The sequence below is a fragment of the Cajanus cajan genome, chromosome 1 (assembly GCF_000230855.2).
Source record: "Cajanus cajan strain Asha chromosome 1, NIPB_CcT2T_4, whole genome shotgun sequence".
Taxonomy (NCBI): domain Eukaryota; kingdom Viridiplantae; phylum Streptophyta; class Magnoliopsida; order Fabales; family Fabaceae; genus Cajanus; species Cajanus cajan.
Window position 1 is genome coordinate 64,742,909 of NC_138517.1, and position 15,119 is coordinate 64,758,027.

Sequence of the window (15,119 nt, forward strand, 5' to 3'; positions counted from 1 at the left end):
AAACCCACAAACAAATCAAAATAGACAAAAAGAACAAATTGACTTACACAAAAAATACACATGCATTCATCTTTTCCCATACCCCTAATTAAGCCATAGGATTTCTTTTGTAGTAAGTAAAAAAGAAAGCAACACAAGCTACCACTTTCAAGGGCAAAGTGTATATTAACTCCATATTTTTTGTTTTGTTAACCATAGTGTGAATGGTATCTTCCTGCACCTAGAAGTGGTAATGAGCAGTATTCAGATTAGATTTCTATATAGGGGAAGGGCAAGACAAATTCTTTGTTTTGCTATGGCTTGGTATATATATTAATGTTTTGAAGATTTACCTATTTATGGTTCGATTAAAGGAAAAATCTTTAGATTTCTGTATACGAAAGTTTATGCAAATTTTATACTTGAATAATAATTGAAGCTTTAATAATGTGGAGAAATAGAAGGAGAAAATGACAATAAGCCTTTACCTGAAACATAATTCCTATAAAAGCCCACCAATATTGTCAATTCAAACAATCAATTGACAGCCGTCTTCACAAAGTCTTTAAGGAGTCCTGGAATTGATTATATTTGAAACTAGCTCAGTGAATATACTTTATATGCTCTAGCTCGAGGGGACCATTAGATATTGTAGATATCTTATATTCTGGTTAAAGCCAATTATTGAATATTGCTAGATATCCTTAATTATGGAAATTAGGAAATTCTAGGATTTACATAATTATGGTAATTAGACAATTATTCTCTGTTATTATTACCCATGCTTTGTGTACATTATCACACAGATTCAATCATGTCACTTGCTTGTTCGTATTCCATATGGATATGTAAGCTCCAACTATCCAAGCCAACCGAAAAGTATTTTTTTAATTAAATACCTAATAAAGAGTGACTGACGTGTCTGTCAAAAACACATCCAAGACTCTGTCTGACACCTCACTGTAAGAGAAATGTCCCTGCTTCATAGATGCAAATTTCTCCCCAACCTGATTAGCCAATATAGATGTTGTGGTCTGTGGAACTTGGTTATGCATTGCCCAACCCCCATAATCATGTTTTCCACTTTTTTATGATGTTTGATTTTCATACGTGAAAGTGGGTTTGAAGTTCAAATGAAATAAAAATATAACATTGAAGCTTATGTGGTGAACAAATGCCCTATTTTTTTGCATGTCATTTACTTTTCAATAGAGAAATCTAACCATAAACTATTTCACTTCAAACCAACTTTTAATTAAAATTAGTTTTGCAAAATAAAGATTAAATTCAACTTTATAAACGTTTACTCAATGACAAATTATAACAAACTACCAAAAGGGAGAGAGGACAATTGGGGAGAGAGGAACAGAGATGAACCACACACCTCATGAAACACCGCAAAGACCAGGAAGGCAATTAATGCAGAAGCACCCTGTACATGACAAAAATCACAATCACAAACACAACTAAAAAGAGAAAGATGAAAACAAAGAATAACATTAATATATACTAAAATCTAGAATATACTATGTTAAGCTACTAGAGTAATTCAAACAAATAACTCGGCTAGAAATGATGAATATATAAAAATATAACAGCACTTCAAATCTAGAATTTGTAGTAAGAAACAATAACAGTTACAATAGTCCTTATACAAGTGTCACTTCAAAACTGGTTAATAACAAGATTATCATAGCAACCAATTATCTGACAACCCAAGTATAATCTAACAAATAAAATCTGCAATTACAATTAATTTCGCAAGAGAAGCTTAATCACATAATAAAGGTTGTTATCCCCATACACTAGCAAGAATCAGATCTAATAAAAATGTTATCTAGCAAAGCCCTGATTCTTTAATTTATTTTCGTTAAAACTTAAACAATCTGCATTTGATGTATCCATTTCCAGTTAATATCACCAAACTGTACACATTTTTCTAAAGCAGAAAAAAATTTAAATAAAAATTAGTAGGTGATATCTAATATCAATACATGCAATGCCAGAATAATGATTCCAGTTAATCTCTTCACATAATAATGATTCCATCCTTTACAAAATGATAAAACTCATGAAAAGAAAATACATGTAACTATAACATAAAGTAATCATGCAATCATAGATGATTTTATTAAATATGATGAGATTGATAGACAGGACATTAAAACCAGAAATATTACCTATGTTACTCAATTATTTGCACAGAATTATATTTTGGTAGCAGGGGCACCTATTTGCTAGATATAGCATTCCAAAGAAAAATAATTAGGTAAGTAAATCAAAGAAAAAGGACATTCAATCAGCGTGAAGTTATTAAAAAAAGGACACTTAATTACAATAATAGATTGTCTTTATTAAGATAAAATTATATCTAAACACACCTTTTACATCTTTTTAAATGCAAGTAGTTGGTAATAACACAAGCATCATTAACTTGCCCCAAACCAGTATCAATTCTCTTCATCATAATAATCACTTAAAATGAAGTTTATTTATACTCATTATCACTCTAGGTTCAGTTATACAACCATTGTATTATTATCAAAAAATTTAAACTGTTAAGCAAAAACGCATCAAGAGTTTTTATTTATATTTCTACCATTATACACTAAAAAAAATGTAGAAACAGGATTGAAGCGTGGTAGCTATATTCCAGTTATAACGATTTGAATGCATAATAGTCAAACTCCTCATTAGAATGCACAATAGTCAAACTCCTTATACTAAATGATTCATAAAACTCTTTTCCCTTCTGTAAACCATAAGACAAGATCCTTAAATTGAAAAAGAAAAAGAAATTAAAGGAATCTGACACTGCCATACCCTCATGTTTCTCGATATTTTCCATCAGTAGGGTTTTTACACGTCTAAAGTAGGCTTGTGATATGAACCTGCAACAGACATTAGAAGGAAAAAGCAATTATAAGTTCAATGACTAAAATTGAACAGTCAAGTGATAAGAAACGAGACAATATATACACAGAGTATACACTACTGTGACTTAACTATATTCCTTGATTGATAGTGGTAGCCTCTTCACGTGGTTTCTTCAACAAAAGGTTCCCTAGTTTGCCTCCCCAGAAAAGTAGTGATATAACCACAAATAACAGTGTTAATTAACATAATTAATTAAACCTCTCAAAAGACTAAACCTAGTATAGCAAAAAAATAAATTCTGCATGTACCCACTTACATGTATTCCTTAGGGAAGGTCATTAGCATACAGAACTTGATTCAAGTCTCTTATATTATAGAGACCAGGAGTTGTGATACAATATAGATTTTCTTTTTCCTCTTGAAAATTTATTTATTATAAAACAAATGCCTGGTCGGGAAAATATATCTAAAATCAATGCTAATTAAATTCGTATATGATATCAACAGCATACAATATAACACCATTTTTCTACTTGCCCCAAACCAGTAGCAACCATAAGTTCATCATCCTCAACAGATAACTGTTTCTGGGTAAATACCTATGAATCCAGTATCTAAAAAGAAATGAAAGACAACAAGAAAACATTCAGCTAACTACTTTCAAGTAGAAATATTTTGTAATATAGATTCAAACTTCTTAACAAATAATGACCTCCAGAAATTCTTCTATGAAATATTTTGAGCCGTGTAAGTAACTTGAGACAACAAACAAACAAAAAAGAGGCAAAATTCCAAAAACATGCGTGATAACATGAATCAGATGCAAACCAATCATCACAATAACTCAAATTCCAAACATGAAGGAAAAACACGAAACGAACAAACAACACTCCAATCAAGTAAGAGAAAGCAAGTAAGTAGTAAGTACCTAATGTCTCTCAAGGCATCGAATAACACGAGAGAATACACATTATCATCGTCCGCAAAGTAAACAATCCCATTAAGCCTATGGCGCTCAATGTGCTCCAACGCCGTGTTCCTCTAATGAACCCCTCTGCCCTTCATATCCGTCGAATTCTTCTTGCACACCAAATGCCTATACATCACGATCGTCTTTCGTAGCACCTCCGCTGCCTCCATCGATGCCGCGTTCATCTCCACCACCACCCACACCACCGGCAGCGGCACCAGCCGCAACACCTGCGCCAGCCTGTTCAGGAAAAAGAGGCGCGAAACAGAAGATTCATTTGTAGGGTCCATGGGAGGGAGATTCTTGGGAGGCACGGGTTCCTTAGGTTTAGATGGACGGGAACGAGTGTTGACGGAAGAAAGAGAGGCAGCAGTGGCGGTGGCAGTGGAAGAAGAAGAGAGACGCGGGTGCGTAAAACCCTAAGCCATGGTGATGAGGTTCCACTTAGTGAATCCTCATGAACACCTTCAAATTCTTCTTGGATCCTTGGAAGAATTTCAAGGACGGATGCTCCAAGAAGAACCAATGAGACCTAAGCTTGAACAAGCTAAATCCGGAAGAAGATGATCAACCTAACTCTACAAAGAGAGGAGCTCAAGTAGGGTAGAGCAAGGTGGTGAGAGACTTTCGGAGGAGGAGATTTCAAATAGTGAAAACTCATTCAATTAATCCAAAAGTATCATACAAGTCTCGGTCATAGTGATTTATAGGATAAAATTAGGTTAAGGTGACCTTGGGTGAGTCTAAGGTTAAGTGGAACCAAGGTAAGGTTCACTTAACCTTAGGCGCCCAAAATTTGAATTCAAAATTCAAATTTTGGTGCCAAAACCCGGATCACCCATGTGCTAGCTCATTTGGTATGTAATTAAGAAGCCATTTGAGTTGCATTTCGGATCACACCATGTGCATGTGTTGCACTGTCGCCACCGGCCCGAAACGGGCTTTCGGCATTCGCGAAGGATGGTTGGACTCTTTTACTTGTTTAAAAATATGGATTGCTAGAATGACTTATTCTCAAACTGAGACCTCGTCAAACGAGCAATTTTATTAAAAGGCTCACCAATCCATGTTAGTCCCAAGCGGGACCCTCCATAGATTAGCGGTTTTCATAAAAAGGAAGGGTTCATGGAGTCGCCACCAATGTTTTACTCAAAACATTGGAAAAAGGGATAAGGCAATTGATTTTATAAATCAACTTCGGCCATTACAACCAGAGTTGGGTAAGGGAGTCGGTTACGCGTGGGGAAGGTGTTAGCACCCCACAACGCCCCTTTCGGGTTCCCTATGACAGATTATTTATTAAATAATAGCGCAAAATTACTAAATTACCCCTATTTATTCTAAGCAATTATAAATTAACTATCTACATGATGACAGTTTAAATATGTACACACAGAAAGCAGTAAAAGGAAGGTCTTAAGAAGAAACCTTTGAAGCGTGCTTTTATATTCAAGTAAAACTGGGAAGCTTTTTGGCGTTCCCTCGCTCTACAAGCCCGCTCGCTCCCTCCTAGAAAATTTTAACTATGGAAATCCGGAGGATTTCCCTTCGACTAGGTTCGAATCTCCAAGCTAAATGCTCGAAATTCCAGAACTTCGTCGGATCGACTCCCAGAGAGATTTCTAGGGCAGAACACTGCTCAAAAACCCCAGAAAACTCAAGGAGGGAGTCAAAACTGTGTGGAAAAGTGTAGAATGACGTCCAAATGACGTCTTATTTATAGGGAACAGGCGCAATACGGTCCCTGGAATCAATACGGCCTGTATTGAAGTTTTGAACTTCAATACGGCCGTATTGAGTTCAGTGCGGCCGTATTGAAGTTCAGAAACTTTAATACGGCCGTATTGAGTTCAGTGCGGCCGTATTGTAGTTCAAAATGTTCAATACGGCCGTACTGAACTTTTGGGAGGCCGTATTGGGCTTCATTCCCTCCACTTCCTTATTTTTTGCTACTCTAAGACCTCTAAACCTACCGATTGTCATCCTAGGGTCTTCCAGGGTCTTCCAGGAGTCCTTCCGGCTGACTTTCCTTTGATCTTCGAGAGTCTTCGAGTTTTATTTCCGACCCGGACAATTTTAGGGGTCTACAGCTGCCCCCCCTTTACTTAGTCAAACGGCCTTTTAGTGTACCGGTTGATAAGTAAAGGAGTTGACCCAATTGTCCGGGGAATAAAGCCATCCTTCCGACTTGTAGTGTCTTCCGGTGGAAAATTGCTGAGTAGCCTCTCCAGGTTTTGCTTGACTCGTCGCCCGAGCCGGAAGCTGCATACCTTCGTGCTTCTGAACACTCTGGTAGCGTGAGTACCGCCTCTCCAGGCTTGTGCATACCTCGGTGCTCTGGACATCTGGGTAGCTGAGTATTGCCTCTCCAGGCTTGTGCATACCTCGGTGCTCTGGACATCTGGGTAGCTGAGTATTGCCTCTCCAGGCTTGTGCATACCTCGGTGCTCTGGACATCTGGGTAGCTGAGTATTGCCTCTCCAGGCTTGTGCATACCTCGGTGCTCTGGACATCTGGGTAGCTGAGTATTGCCTCTCCAGGCTTGTGCATACCTCGGTGCTCTGGACATCTGGGTAGCTGAGTATTGCCTCTCCAGGCTTGTGCATACCTCGGTGCTCTGGACATCTGGGTAGCTAAGTATTGCCTCTTAGGCTTTGAGATGATTTTGTCTCCACAGTCCACGATGCTGCTTCGACGGTTTGATTTTGATTTTGGTGCCACTGAGGGCTAGATAACGCAGGGATCCGTCTAGGGGATGTGCAGTCATTCATAGGTTTTTGTGCCCCAACTTGCATTGCTTAGTTGGTACCCATGGGGAATTTCTGTTTCCTTGGGGTGTAGACACAGATGCTCTTCTTGAATTGAGCGATGCCTTATGTTTGGCTGACGTCCTTTGACGTTGGTGGAGTATCCCGGTTATCCTTATTCGGGTATCTCTTTTGGGTTTTCTGATTTTTGTCGCCTCTGTGTAGGCTATTATCCGCTGGGGATTTTTTCATTGATTTTGATTAGCCTCTTCTGTTAGGCAGATCACCTTGATGCTTGATGTTTGGCTGAAAAGCCAGATTCCGCTTGGGGAATTGTTATTGATCTTTTGGATTTTTGCTTTTTGTAGGAATGCCTCTGAGTAGGCGAGTGGGGATTTAAAGTTTATATATCCCAGAGTATTATTTAGAAAGCCTCTTCAGGCTTAGCTTCACTCATCGCTTGAGTTGGAAAGCTACCTTCCACTGAGGAAGTCTAAGTCCTTTGACTTGGATATTTTGTTTAGATCGTGCTTCCGTTGGGGAATTTTGCTGATCTTGCTTTGATAGCTTTCACTGGGGAATTTGGCCCGTGAGTGGAAGCTGAGATATCTCTGGAGAGTATTATTTCGGCGAGCCTCTCCAGGCTCAATTATTCTGATAGAGTATTATTTAGGCGAGCCTCTCCAGGCTCAGTTATTCTGAGAGAGTATTGTTTCGGCAAGCCTCTCCAGGCTCAATTATTCTGTATGATGAATTGGTTTTTTGTTCAGCCCAAGAATGCAAGCTGAGATGTCTTTTGGAGAGTATTATTTTGGCAAGCCTCTCCAGGCTCAGTTATTCTGTATAATTTGTTGGATTTTCTGTATTTTGCCTTTTTGTTGATTTTGGCTTTTTCTGTGTTTTTGCCTTTTTTGTTGATTTTGGCTTTTTCTGTGTTTTTGCCTTTTTTGGTTGATTTCGGCTTTTTCTGTACAGAAATGCTCTGAGAAGTATTATTTTGGCAAGCCTCTTCAGGCTCAGTTATTCTGAGAGAGTATTATTTCGGCGAGCCTCTCCAGGCTCAATTATTCTGTGAGAGTATTATTTCGGCGAGCCTCTCCAGGCTCAATTATTCTAAGAGAGTATTATTTCGGCAAGCCTCTCCAGGCTCAGTTATTCTGAGAGTATTATTTCGGCGAGCCTCTCCAGGCTCAGTTATTCTGTATGGTGAGAGAGTATTGTTTCTGCAAGCCTCTCCAGGCTTAATTATTCTGAGGAAGTATTTTTTCAGCAAGCCTCTCCAGGCTCAATCATTCTGTACAAACTGAGGAGTATTGTTTGTATCCTTGCCTTTTTTCGTTTTCGGCTTTTGTTGACTGCTGTCATACACAAGCAATTTTCTATTTTTTCTATTTTATGCAATTGCCTCATGATGAGGTCTTTGAATGTGCAATTAATGTGCGCGATGCACAAAATGCAAGTTTAATTATTTTATTTTTGGAAAAAATGAATGGCTCCCCCTATCCTCTTCTTCTTGGAGGAATTTTGTCATTGATGTGAGGGAGGATTTCTGTTATTGCCAATACGGCCGTTATTCATTTTAGTATGCCCGTATTGAATTGAAAATTTGTTCATAACCCTAATTTTGGTACGGGCATACTGAACATGATACGGGCGTATTGTTTTTCTGAAGTTTATATATATTTTTTTTGTTTTTTTCAATAAACAGAGAATAAGTGATCTTCCATTACACCTATCATCTGTATGCATGTATGCAGTATGATGCACCTAATTCTATTTGATTCACTTTTCAAAAGAATTAACCGATGCGTTTCTCTGTTTGGATTTTTGCCATTCCTCTAGACGGGCTGTGTGCTGCCGATTTCTGTAACCGAGGAATGATGCATGTTATATTGAGATTTGGTGTCATCAACCAAATGATTTTCCTTTCCTTTAGAAGATGTGTCAACCCTCCTATTGACTACTATATCTCCATGTTTCCACTAGATTATTCAAAAATCGTTTGGGACAAGAGAGAAAAGAAGGAAAGGATATTTTTTCGAAAGTTTGTGTTTTAGAGGGGATTATTTATTTTTTGAAAAATGGATTTTGTAAGAATGGCTTGGCCAATGGTAGGCTTAAGTGTTTAGGCTTGTTTGATTAAACACTTATGAAGTTAAGCACGTCTTGGTTATTAACATTTGTGATTTGACAACTTGGATAGCTTTTCTTGAGCCCCTTTGTTGAATTCAGTTGGTGGTACCATCATGGATTTATTCTGTTTTTCGATTGCCCTAACTTTTGCCTAAAACACCCATTTGTGGAGTTTTAGCGGGCTTTTGTTTTTGTTCATTATTTTGTAACCCTAATTTTTGCCTAGGTCACCCTTTTGTGGGATTCCTAGCGGGTCTTTTGCTCTTATTTTTGCGCAGTCCCCTTTTTGGGTTTCCTGCCGAGCTTTTTGTTTTTTAGGATTTTTGTCCTGAATGGATTTCTTTTTATCCATGACGGCACTTATTGAGGCCAAGGAAAGGTGCTCCAAGTTGTCACACACTTCCACATAAAAAAGATGCGGGTTTATTTTTATTAAGACGATTTTAACCTCATTTATGTTTATTCAAACAGGGTTAAAAATAATGTGGTCTAGAATTTTATTGCAAGCAAGAAAAGAAGCAATAAAGAATAATGAAGAATGATTTTATTATAATCATAGTGGAAACATGTGCCCTATCGAGGCTCGGGGGTCGGGCTGTCCCCGAGGAGTAATCTCTAATAGTCATCAGGTTTACACATCCCTATCGAAAGGAGGAGAACACTTGATGACGACGACCGGCCTTGACGCTTGTGAACCGGCCTTCCTAAAGATCTGGCTTAAAGAACGTCGAGAAGGATCTTGATTCCTCTTCGTTCTTTGATCTTTGTTAGGGTTGTATCCTAACCCTTGTTGCCCCGGATTATCCTTGATAATAGGTAGCTCGGGAATTCCTTGGGAATCCTTGCCAAGTCCTTGTCCCGGCAAGTATCCATTCTTGGTGAGCATATGGGCTACCTTCTTCATTTCTCGGGGAAATGTTTCAACATTGGCGATCTCCAATGCTTGGAAGGCGGTTTCTAAAGCTTCCTCTGCTGCATCCACGTAAGGTATGGTGGATGGCTTGCTGATGAGTATGTCATCTTCAGCTTGTACGGTCACCAGTTTGTCATCCACTATGAATTTGACTTTCTGGTGGAGTGTAGAGGGAACAGCTTTCGCATCATGAATCCAAGGTCGGCCAAGGAGACAGCTGTATGCCGGAGTAATGTCCACCACTTGGAATTCGACATTAAAGATAGTGGGTCCAATTTGGATTGGAAGATTGATCTCTCCCACCACTTCTCTTTTAGAACCATCGAAGGCTCGAACGATCATGTTGCTCGGGCGCATTTGGACTCCCTTGATTGCCACTTGATCAAGAGTTCTTCTAGGCATCACATTCAAGGAAGATCCATTATCCACCAAGACTTTTACGATGTGATACTCCTTGCACTTTACAGAGATGTGCAAGGGCTTATTGTGATTTGGTCCCTCGGCGGGGATCTCTTCATCGGTGAAAGTGAGTGTAGGCCCCTAAAATTGTCCGGGTCGGAAATAAAGCTTGAAGACTCTCGAAGACTGAAGGAAGATCAGCCAGAAGGACTCCTGGAAGGCCCTAGGAGGGTTCTCTGTAGGTCTAGAGGTCTTAGAATAGCTCAAAATAAGAAAGTGGAGGGAATGAAGCCCAATACGGCCGTACTAAACTTAATATGGCCGTATTGAAGCTTCAATATGGCCGCAGTGAACTCAATACGGTGTATTGAAGTTTCTGAAACTTCAATACGGCCGTACAGAAATCAATACGCCCGTATTGAAGCTTCAATACAGCCGCAGTGAACTCAATACGGGCGCATTGAAATTTCTGAATTTCAATACGGCCGTATTGAACTTCAATACGACCGTATTGAAGTTCAAAAATTTCAATACGGCCGTATTGATTCTGTAGCCCGTATTGGGCCTGTTCCCTATAAATATGACGTCAATTGGACGTCATTCCACACTTTTGAACATAGTTTCAACCCTCTCCTTGAGTATTCTGGGGTTTTTGAGCAGTGTTCTGCCCTAGAAATCACTCGGAGAGTTGATCCGACGAAGTTCTTGAGCCCCGAGCCATTTTGCTTGAGGATCGAACCTAGTCGAAGGGAAATCCTCCGGATTTCCGTAGTCAAAATTTTATAGGAGGGAGCGAGCGGGCTTGTAGAGCGAGGGAACGCCAAAAAGCTTCCCAGTTTTACGAAATATATAAAAGCACGCTTCAAAGGTTTCTTCTTAAAGTCCTTCCTTTTACTGCTTTCTGTGTGCATATTTAAACTGTCATCATGTAGATAGTTAATTTATAATTGCTTAGAATAAATAGGGGTAATTTAGTAATTTTACACTGTTATTTTAGAAATAATCTGTCATAGGGAACCCGAAAGGGGCGCTGTGGGGTGCTAACACCTTCCCCACGCGTAACCGACTCCCTTACCCAACTCTGGTTGTAATGGCCGAAGTTGATTTATAAAATCAATTGCCTTATCCCTTTTTCCAATGTTTTGAGTAAAACATTGGTGGCGACTCCACGAACCCTTCCTTTTTATGAAAACCACTAATCCATGGAGGGTCCCGCTTGGGATTAACATGGATTGGTGAGACATTTAATAAATAAATTGGATAAGATCGACAAGGTCTCAGTTTGAGAACAAGCCGTTCTAATAATCCAATACATTTTCAAAACTAAAATAAAAGAGAGCTCGACCGTCTTCGCGACCGCCGAGGCCCGTTTGGGCTGGTGGCGACAGATGGCGACTCCACTGGGGAAGCCTCGAGAGTCAGTCCCATTTAGTGACAGATTATTTTTAACAAATAATAGTTAAAATTACTTTATTACCCCTTGTTTGTATGATAACATGATTTATAATTTGGCTTTAGTAACTGTTGTATGTTTAAATTCCGCAATTGTTTGAAATACAAACTGCACACAAACCTTTGCACACAACAGTTCCCTCTATACCCGGGGGCATGAGTGATTAACCATAGGGAGTGGATGTTAGTACGGCCGGTTGTCGAATGGGTCTATAGGTGCCCGTAGACCGTTGTCGGAAAACATCACTCAAGGTGATAACCATGAACTTGAGTCCGACGGTGCGTTGGAGCTTTCCATCGACCTACGATGAGAGGAATTGGGTCCCTATAATGGGGGCACCTTGGGGGCCTTGGACTGGTGAGAACAGTTAGAACCACCTTGAATATGCACCATTTCTGCAGGATACCCCTACCTCGTGATTCGCTCGTGACTGTTCGTGGATGAGTGAATTGTTTGTGTAAATGCTTATGTGCAATTGTTTGTGCATTAATAATAAACCTCGTGATAAGGTCTAAAGAATAATCTCCATGCATGAAAATACCATGACATGAGAGGAAAGACCATGTGTGGAAATATAATAAAAGTGAGGAGCATGTACATCATTACCAATAAGACATCATGCATCCTCATAGACCATGCATTTTAGGTTCACCAATACCTCTTGACATGAGTAAAAGAGACCCATAATTATCGAGATTCTCCGTTGAGGAGAGATCATAAGTCAAGGAGGGTGGTAACACTCTGTTTTAAAAAGGCAGCGCCTTAAAAATGGAGGGTTATCAAGCTCATGTCAAGAGCGTATTCATCCCATAAATAAACTAATTAAAACATTCATTTTAGAAAGTGGCTGGTCATCTCTCTGTCCTCACACGCGCACAGAAAATCAAGAAAATGGAAGCATTGGAGGAGCAAAACAAAAAGCTCACAACCGAGCTTTCACAACTTAAAGACCAAATGGCGCAAATGATGGAACTCATGCGTCATCACAACATCCATGGATCTCATCACAGTGATCATGGGTCCCATCATGAGGGAGAGGAGGAAGAGCATGAAGAAAATCCTCCACACGCTGTACCTCTTGGGGCTGGAATTATGATCAAAGAGCCCGAGGTTTCAAAAGAACAATTCCACGCCCTAGAGGATCGGTTGAGGGCTATGGAGGGGCATGATTTTGATGTCAAAGATGCCGCCGATATGTGCTTAGTGAGGGACATTCAATTCCCTCCTAAATTTAAAGTGCCAGATTTCCCGAAATACGTGGGATCGACTTGCCCCAAGAGTCATCTCACCATGTACTGCCGAAAGATGGCTGCATATGCCACAAACGAAAAGCTCTTGATCCACTGCTTCCAAGAGAGCTTGGCTGAAACTGCACTCAATTGGTATATGCAGCTGGATGGAAATCAAGTGTGCACATGGAGGCAGTTGGCCGACGCCTTTCTCAAGCGCTACAAATACAACATCGACCTAACACCCGATAGGTCAGATCTTCAAGCCTTGAGCAAGAATAATGATGAATCTTTCAAGGCGTACGCCCAACGTTGGAGGGAGTTGGCGGCACAGATAGAGCCCCCGTTGTCGGATAAGGAGACGGTGTCCATATTCATCAATTCGTTGACTGGTCCCTATTATGACAAAATGATAGGGAACACAACGACACTCTTCTCGGACATCATCACCATCGGAGAAAGGGTGGAATAAGGGCTGAAAAGTGGGAAGCTAGCTAAGCCCTCCCAATCATTCGAAGCTAAGAAGGCCTTTGGGAAGAAGAAAGAAGGAGGAGTCAACGCTGTAACCATTTCTCCATCTTCTTCCACTTCGAAGTCGGGAAAGTCGCAATACAAGCCTGTGAGGAAGTTTGATAAACTTCCGACCACATATAGCGATCTCCTGCCGAAGCTAGTGGATGCGCGTCTTCTAGCTTATGTTCCACCGAGGAAATTTGATCCACCATACCCCGATTGGTACAAACCACAAGACAATTGTCTATACCATTTGGGGGCATCGGGGCATTCAACGGAGGACTGTAAAGTTCTCAAATATAAGGTCCAAGACTTTATTGATGCTGGGTGGGTCACTTTCGATTCGACAGCACCCGACGTGAGCAAGAATCCTCTACCAAAGCAGGAGTAGAGAATGGCAAGCCACAATAGGGCCCCTCCATATTTTTCTTTTCTCTTAGGGACTCGTGATCAGTACCCTAGATCATGAGGACCTTTTCATGTAAATAAGGGTTTTGTACAGTTTTACATACATATATCAATAAAGAGGCATTTTTCACATATCACTCTCTCTTTTGTTCATTTCTCTCTTTCCTCATTAACATTAATAATTCTAAACCTAAACAGAACCAATAAAATAATTATGTCTGTAATTGTTCGCTCTGACCGGGATCCAAAAGTTGAGGATGAATGGGTTGAGTTGGACAGTGATGAGGAGATCATCTCTCCGGATCTGCAAAGACTGCTAGATCAAGAAACTCGTCTACTCCAACTGTGTCAAGAGAAATTGGAGACCGTAAATTTGGGGCGGGGCCGAGAGATAAAAGAGGTCAATATTGGGACCCATATCAGTGATGAAATAAGGACACATGTTTCCACTATGATTATAATAAAATCATTCTTTCTCATTGCTTCTTTTCTTGCTTATAATAAAATTCTAAACCACATTTTTTAACCCTGTTTGAATAAACATGAATGAGGTTAAAATCATCTTAATAATAATAAACCCACATCATTTTTATGTGGAAGTGTGTGTGACAACTTGGAGCACCTTCCCTTGGCCTCGACAAGTGCCATCATGGATAAAAAGAAATCCTAAAAACAAAAAAAGCTCGGCAGGAAACCCAAAAAAGGGGGCTGCACAAAAATAAGAGCAAAAGACCCGCTAGGAATCCCATGAAAGGGTGACCTAGGCAAAAGTTAAGGTTGCAAAAATAAACAAAAACAAAAGTCCGCTAAAACACCACAAAAGGGTGTTTTAGGCAAAAATAAGGACAATCAAAAAACGAAAGAAATCCATGATGGTACCATGGACCGAATTCAAAAAGAAAGGTTCAAGGGAAGTTATCCAAGTTGTCAAATCACAACGTCAATAACAAGATTTGATTAACTTCATAAGTGTTTAATCAAACAAGCTTAAACACATAAGCCTACCTCGGCCAACCATTCTTACAAAGACCATTTTTCAAAAATAAAATAATCCCCTCTAAAACACAAACTTCAGAATAAAAAATATCTTTCCCTTCTTTTCTCTCTTGTCCCAAAAGATTTTAGAATAATCTAGTGGAAGCATGGAGAAATAAATCATCACTGATCTGAACAACAAAATGGTGGAAGAACTGTGCCAAGAATTCAAGATCCAACACCACAATTCTTCCCCATATCGGCCAAAGATGAATGGGGCAATCGAGGCAACCAAAAAGAACACCAAGAAAATAGTGCAAAAGATGGTTGTCTCATTCAAAGACTGACACGAGATGTTACCCTTCGCTCTTCATGGTTATAGGACTTCAGGAGACAGTTCTACCCGTCGAAGTCGAAAAACCTTATATAAGGGTAATCATGGAAGCAAAACTTTCCGAGGCAGAAAGGGTTCAAAGCCGATACGACCGGTTGAACCTTATCAAGGAGAAACGGCTGAACGCCA